The sequence below is a fragment of the Mustela lutreola genome, chromosome 3 (genome assembly GCF_030435805.1).
Source record: "Mustela lutreola isolate mMusLut2 chromosome 3, mMusLut2.pri, whole genome shotgun sequence".
In the NCBI taxonomy this organism is placed as follows: Eukaryota; Metazoa; Chordata; class Mammalia; order Carnivora; family Mustelidae; genus Mustela; species Mustela lutreola.
In genome coordinates this window covers 69,842,420-69,850,073 of record NC_081292.1, presented here as the reverse complement: position 1 = coordinate 69,850,073, position 7,654 = coordinate 69,842,420, and positions in this window count along the sequence as shown.

The window sequence follows — 7,654 nt, the reverse complement described above, 5'->3', positions numbered from 1 at the left end:
CATCAACGACTCAGTTATCCTAGCCTGAAAACTAAAAGTTATTGTTGACCTCACATTCACATACAAATACTAACCATCTCTTACTCAGATTAATCAGTACATTCCCAGGTGGTTAATTTTCTATGTCAACTTGGAGGGTGTTTTTAGAGGAGATGAACATTCAAATAGGTGAACTTTGAGTAAAGCAGATTGTTCTCCATCATGTGGGCTGTCCTCACCCAATTAGTTAAATGGCCTGAACAGAACAAAAGACCACCAGATTGCCTTTGGATTTCATTTGCATCATCAGTCCTGGGTGGTCCATACTTGAGCCTGCTGGTCCATACTGTAGATAGGGACTTGCCAGCTTCCATAATGTCTTGTAATAAATGTCTTATAATAAATTTCCCTCTCTTTCTCAACTATATATATATAGTTGATACTGTTTCTCTGAAAAACCCTGACTAATACAGATTTTTGTACCAAAATAATGAAATGCTACAGTGACAAATATCTAAAAATGTACAAGTGGCTTTGTAGTTGGATATCAGGTAGAGATTGGGTGAGTTTGGGAGAACATGTTAAAAAAGAGTTTAGATTGCTTTGAAGGGACTACTGGTAGGCATATGGATATAAAGTTGATTCTTGTGAGATTTCATGTATATGTGGAATTCAAGAAACAAAACAAAAGAAGAAGCAAAGGAAAAAAAGAAACAAACAAACAAAAAACCCACAGTCTTAAATACAAATAAGAAATTGGTGGTTGCCAGAGGACAAGTGGGAGGGGGGATGGGTTAAGTAGATAAAGGGGATTAAGAGCACATTTATCTTGAAGAGCACTGAGAAATATAAAGAATTGTTGAATCATTATATTGTACATCTGAAACTAATATAATACTATATGTTATTTATACTTGAATTTTAAAAAAAATAAAATTTTTAAAATTTACCCAGCTTTTAAAAAGTGATAAACTTGAGATTTCTAGCAAAATATTAAAGGCATGGCTTGGCTTCTCCTTGCTGCAAATAATAAAACACGAGGGGTGAAATTAGTTGAAGAAATTGTTAAGCAAAAAGGAACTAAAATTTGAAGACTTTTTAATAGTCTGAGCCTATCTATCCTGCAAAAAAATGAGAAAGTGTTTCAAAGAGAATGTCAAGGGTAAGGCTGTGTAATCACCTCAACAAAAGATTACCCATGGATTTAATCAAGCATCTCAGCAGAAGTGAGGAGTAGAGATAGGATTGTATCAGCAAAGACATTTCTAGTTTGGACTAAAGGAGGCAGATATGAAACAAAATAAAGGAAGGCTTTTAGCCTTCTGAGATTCTTGAAGACTGGACATTAGAGTTATCCAAATGCAAATATGCCTTATCCTTCAAGAAAAGGAACGAATGACCCTGATGGTGCCAGTGCCCACGGGGCAAGTCTAACTCCCCCCAAAGTTTCAGTGGGTCAGGTGGCAGTGATGAAGTTCTAGAACAAAGGTGAGGTTCGGTGGGGTGAGGTTTGGAGCCGATGGCCAAGAAAGAATTCTTGAGACATCTTTGGTGCAAAATGGTGGTTTATTAAAGCACGGGGACAGGACCCGTGGGCAGGAAGAGCTGCTGCCCTGGGGATGTGAGGAGTTGTCTATTATATACCTGTAAGTTGGGAGGGGTTTGGGGATGGCTCTAAGGAATTTTGGAAGCAAGGTTTCTAGGACCTTGAGGAGCTAGCTATTGTCTGAGGAAGAGGTTATTCATTACCAGTAATAAAACCTTGTGAGACCCTTTAGATATATATCAGTGGGCCCTATGCTTGGGGATGATTGTCAACACTATCTTGGAGGTTTAGAGATAAAGTTTCCTAAAGGAATTGTTAAAGTGGACTTACAGGATCATGGTTGGGGGTAGAGAGTTGGTCAGGCTAGGATTGTCCTTTGCCCTTAGCAAAGCCTTAAGGTGGAGGTCACTCTGCCTCTTTTAAGGGCTTGGTAGGTAAGGAAATTTAATGATTATTCTTCTGCCTCTGTTTCCCACATCATTAGGGGCCCCAAACCTCATACACCTTGCCACTCACAGCCATGGAAGCAGGGATACTTTCTAGGACTAGTGGGAATGTCACCACTTCCCTACTGGGCCAAAAGAACAGAGCATCAAGCAGATATTTCTGAAAACTTAAAGTTTAATGGAATTTGTCATACATGGAGTTGCTTAGAATACATGACCTCTTTCTTTCCAATTTCTCCATTTTGCAATGGAAATGACTGCCTTATGCCTTTCCCACATTATATTTTTAAGGCACATAAACCGATTGGTTTCACAGGCTCACAGCTGGAGAGGAATTTTGCTTTAAAAGTAATCATACCTCCAGGCTCTCCTGTATCTGATTCATAAGATATTTAGGTAAGGCTTTACGAGTTAAGACTGGAGATGTTTGGGATACGGTGAGTATACTTTGAGTGGGAGGAGGACTTTTAAAATTAATTTTGGAGGTCCACAGAGTAGAATGTTATGGAATGAATTGTATCTGTCCAAAATTCATATGTTGAAGGCCTAATACCCAATGTGACCATATTTAGAGATAGGGTCTTTAGGAGGAGATTAAGCTTACATGAGATCATAAGGGTAGGGCCTCAGTCCAGTAGAATTTATTATAATAGGGAGGGGAAGAGACAGGAATATGCATGCACAAAGAAAAACCCATATAAGGGCAGAGTGAAGACAGACATCCATCTATCTGCAACCCAAGAAGAGAGGTCTCAAGAGAAATCAAACCTGCGGACACCTTGATCTTGGACTTCCAGCTTCTAAAACTATGAAAAAATAAATTTATGTTGTTTAAACTACCCAGTCTCTGCTATGCTGGTATGGCAGGCAAAGCAGGCAAATAGGACTCCCAAAGACTCTCCATGGCTTCCATCTAACCCCTCTCTGAGAGCTTATCCACAGTGCTGAGAGGCCCATTTTCCTGAAAGTAAACAGATAAATTTTCTCACGAGCTCAAAACATTTCAATTCTCATCTTGTCTACCGGATAACATTCAAAGTACCTGGCATGACACACAGGAGACTGTGGTCTCTGCTTATATCTCTGTCATTTTCTGCCAAACACAGGCAAAGAGCCAACACTCTAGAAAGACAAACCCAACCACCTGCAGTTCTCCTAAATTGTCATGCTGATTCATAGAACATAAGGTTGCCCTTCACGGATGACCCCTTTCCCAAACCAACCAGCAAACTGCTACTCATCTTCAGCAATTCAAACAAGACTCTTCTCCTATCCTGATTGTATCCTTCCTTAGGCTATCGCTAAATAAACCTCATTTATACCTCTAGAACAACATTTTAATTATTTGTTTATAAGTGTTTCTTTTTGTGTCTGTGGACTTTTTTGAAGATCACACTTTATTTATCTGTATATCCCCTGTACTCAATTGCTAACCGGAAGAAAAAAGAATGAACTGATTATATGATTAATAAAGCTCTACTGGGTCAAGGTTATCTCTAATCTAGAAGACGTATAGAAAATCAAATTGGGAAAATACCTAAAAATGGAAGAATACTGAGATCAGCATAATTTGAGAAGCCGAGAAAGCAAAGAACAAATTATTGGTTATTATAATTCTACATTGGTCTCCCAGACTTTCAATTTCTGTATTACTTACAATAATCACAACCTACTCATACTAGAGCTCACTTTATTGTATGTTTAATTTATTTATTATCTTATCAATCATTTTGCTGATTCCTGTAAAGAGTAATTTGTAATGGAAAAGCACTAAATTCAAAATCAGTACATGAGTCGCTGGCTCTGTAACTTGAGACAGATCACAGTCTCCTGAGTGTCTGTTTTCTCATCTGCAATATGGGATTTCTATAACTAAACACTTCATTTCACATAGCGGTTCTGAAAATCAAATGGGATGATCTATCAATAGGTTACAAGCTATCATTCAATAATTTTTTTTTCCCTAGTGAATTGGCAATGTTTTTGCATATCACCAACAACACTCTGCATCAGGCCCCAGCTCACCGGGGTCCATCCTTCTTATTGACTGACACTGAGAAGAACATTTACACTTTCTAAACCTAAATATCTTTAAATCTAGAAGTAGGATAATATACAATTCTCCTAAGAATACAAATCTAAAGTGTTTTGTACTTTGTATTACATAATCTAAGGTATTATTATTATCCTATTTATATGGCTGAGGTAATTCCTGTAACTGTGATACTTTCCTCATATATAAAATGGAGCTACAATAGGTTTGTTAGGGGATTAAGATAATATGTATAAAGTGTTTTAATATACATGATTTGTTAATGTTATCAATTATAATAATTATTGTATTAATATTACCAGTACATGGCATTATAATATTTTTGCAATTACGGGAGTCCCTTGAGAACAGAATCTGCAAGTTTTACATGACATGGCATGTTTGACATAGCTTAAATATTTTTATTGACTTATTATTAACACCTAATATTTTTTTCATTTCAAAGTATGATATAAAATAGTAGAATTGGTCAGTAAAAGACAAAGTAGATACAACTCATAATAAATATTTGCTTAGTAAAAATGTCCATAATATCTCGTGCTTGTGTATGGTGTCATCTGCAGATCTTTCTCCCTGGTCAAATCATGAAGCTTGATTGACTCACTACTCCTTGTTAGCTCTTCTGTGTATTTTAGTGCCACTTACCAAACTGTAAAACATTGCTTTTATACATAAACTCACATCAACAAAACTACTACTACATTACTACTAAAGCTGTCATTGCAATACCAATTTCAATATATGAACTGTATTTGTGAGGATTATTTTTTTTAAGATTTTATTTATTTATTTATTTGTCAGAAAGAGAGAGAGAAAGCACACAAGCAGGCAGAGAGGCAGGCAGAGGCAGAGAGAGAGGTGGAGAGAGAGGCAGCCTCCCTGCCTAGCAAGGAGCCCGATGCGGGACTAGATCCCAGAACCCCGGGATCATGACCTGAGCCGAGGGCAGTGGCTTAACCCACTGAGCCACCCAGGCGCCCCATTTGTGAGCATTATTGTCGCGGCTGGTGCAACAAATCGACCAGGAAACGTGAGGGTAAGAGGATGGTGAAAAGAAATTAAAGAGACAAAGAGATGGGGGCAGGAGGGACACTGAGGATAATGTCCACCAGTGCCAGTTTTATTCCACATCTTACAAGCATTTATAGGGCAGGCCACAATAGGAGGAGTAATACATCAGTATCTAATCAGATGACCGCAAGTTTCTATAACAAGTTTACATTAACTACAAGCAAACCTCATGATGCCCCATAGTCTCAGCTAATGCCATTAGCAAGGCAATCAACCAGGGAGTGGGTTATGGGAGGTACAGAAACAACAAGGACCAACTAAGAATTCATGACCCTAACCACATCGTTCCCTTCTGTAGGGAGAGCGTGTGGGAAGTCACGTAGGTGAGCGCATGACACATAGCACAGACCCTTTCTCAGTGTTACTCAACTTTCCTGTCCTTGACTCCTTATCAAGGTGTCCGGACTTTAAAGCAGACACAAGTCAGGGCCTGGTTTGGTCCTCAACTCCAATCATGCCGTGACCTCCAAGAGATTATGTAAAAAAAAAAAAAAAAAAATATATATATATATATATATATATTTCTAAGTATATATACTATAAATATTTACTACATATGTACTTTTAGCATCTATTTCTTTAGAAGTATCTATATACTTAGAAAAGAAGTGGTTGGAAGGATGTGGGGGAAAACAAAGGACAAAAACATCAAGCTTATTTCCCACTTAAAAAGAAAAAAAAGAACAAAACAAAAAGCAACCTGCAGCTAATCAAGTATAATGCTAAAACAATGAAGATAAAACACCTATTTCATTTTATTGTTGCAAAATACTATTCATATAGCATAATGGAGGTGAAGACCACATGTTTTCTGAAAGACCTATTTTCAGAGAATAATTTGCTCACTAGATATATCAGCATTAATTTTCCATCTCTATTTCTCACCAATTTATAATTCTGAATATTTAGGACTCACAGATGGCCTCCATCTGAAGAAAAACAAAAACAAATATTCAAGGATCAAGATGCTTTTGAAACCCAAGAAAAAAGAACTTTTCTCCAAGTGGAGGGAATTTATATGAAAACACTGCCTTTAGCAGGAAGGCACTGGTGCTAAACATTAGTAAAAGTATTTGAAGGTCTTCTTTTACTTAAGAGCTGATAGAAAGCATACCAGTCGTCACTGTTCATGCAACATATTCTAATATAGTAAATATAAAATTCTAGTGGAAATCAATTTTTCCAATTCAGTAAAATAAATTAGTCTAATGTTAGTAGAGACAGTGAAATGGGTAGGGGATTGCTTTTCTCAGAAGGATGACTGCCTTTGCTTAAGTAAGTAACTCTCAATACAACAAATAGATAAATAAGAGATACTTATGCTCATTACTAAATATTTTCTGTAAGGTACAATTCCCTTAATATAGCAGGGTTCTATTAAATGGTGCTGCATTTAAGTGTTGTTTTGATAGATTATATATTATGTGTAGAGAGTACAAGACTGGAAGCACTTTAAAACACACCAAAGCTCACTTCCAAATGTACTAATACTTTCCTTTTCAGTGGATGGCTTCAACTAGTCTTGTAATGCACACGTGGAGTCAGGATGCTTTCTAATGCCTGCTTTTGAGTGCAGGCTAGAGAGGTTTAGAACCAGGTGACCAGAAAAATGTTCTTATTCTTTAAAATGAAGCATTTAAAAAATGTAAAAATTTTAAAAAAAATGAAACATTTTTACAGGTACCACTTATATTCTTGGAAGTTCTGATGTCATCTAAAATTATTTGGTCACAAGTAATTTGCAAATATAAAAGGCAATGTAAGAGTAAAGTGAAATCATAGAGAAAACAAAGAAGTCTATACCCGGCACAACAAAAGTGCTAAAAAAAAAAAAAAAAGTAACCCATTATTATCGTTGATGTTATTATTAGCTCAATATAATATTCTAAGTAGAATAAACTAAAATTATCAATTTTAGCTGACAATTCTAAAATTAAAATAATTAAAATAATTTGAAATGTTTCTTTAGCTTCCAAGATAGTTGAGAGTAAAAAAAAAAGAAAAAACTCTCAAACCTCCTTTAACAATTTTTAAAGAAACTTGCATTAAAATTAAAATTATTTCTTAAAGTATCTTCCAAATTTTAAGATAAGCAAAACAGTTTTTATAGTCTATTGTTTATTAATATGCTTATTATTTATCTTATCAATATTATTAGTTATGGATAGAATTATCAAATAGTGGAGTTTTTTGTTTTTTAAACCTCATATGTACATTTTATTGAACATTGGGGCCCATTTTATAAATAATGTGTACTGGATATTTATGCTCTTTTTATAGAACTAACAGCTTATTTTATGATTGCATTATTATAGATGTTTATAATTGTTTTACAGTTGGTTTTATGACATGTATAAAATCTATGATTTGTTTGGTGCTGAGTATTTGATTAGGGATAAAACTATACTTACAACATTCTGATGAGGAAATAGTGTCCAGTTTATCACGACGCATGACTTCTTGGTATATATAACTGAGTGAAAGGGAGCAGTGTCTTATTTAAGTGAAGTGTAAATGATGCCAAAAATGATATTCCACAGTATTTTTCCGAGTTAAAAA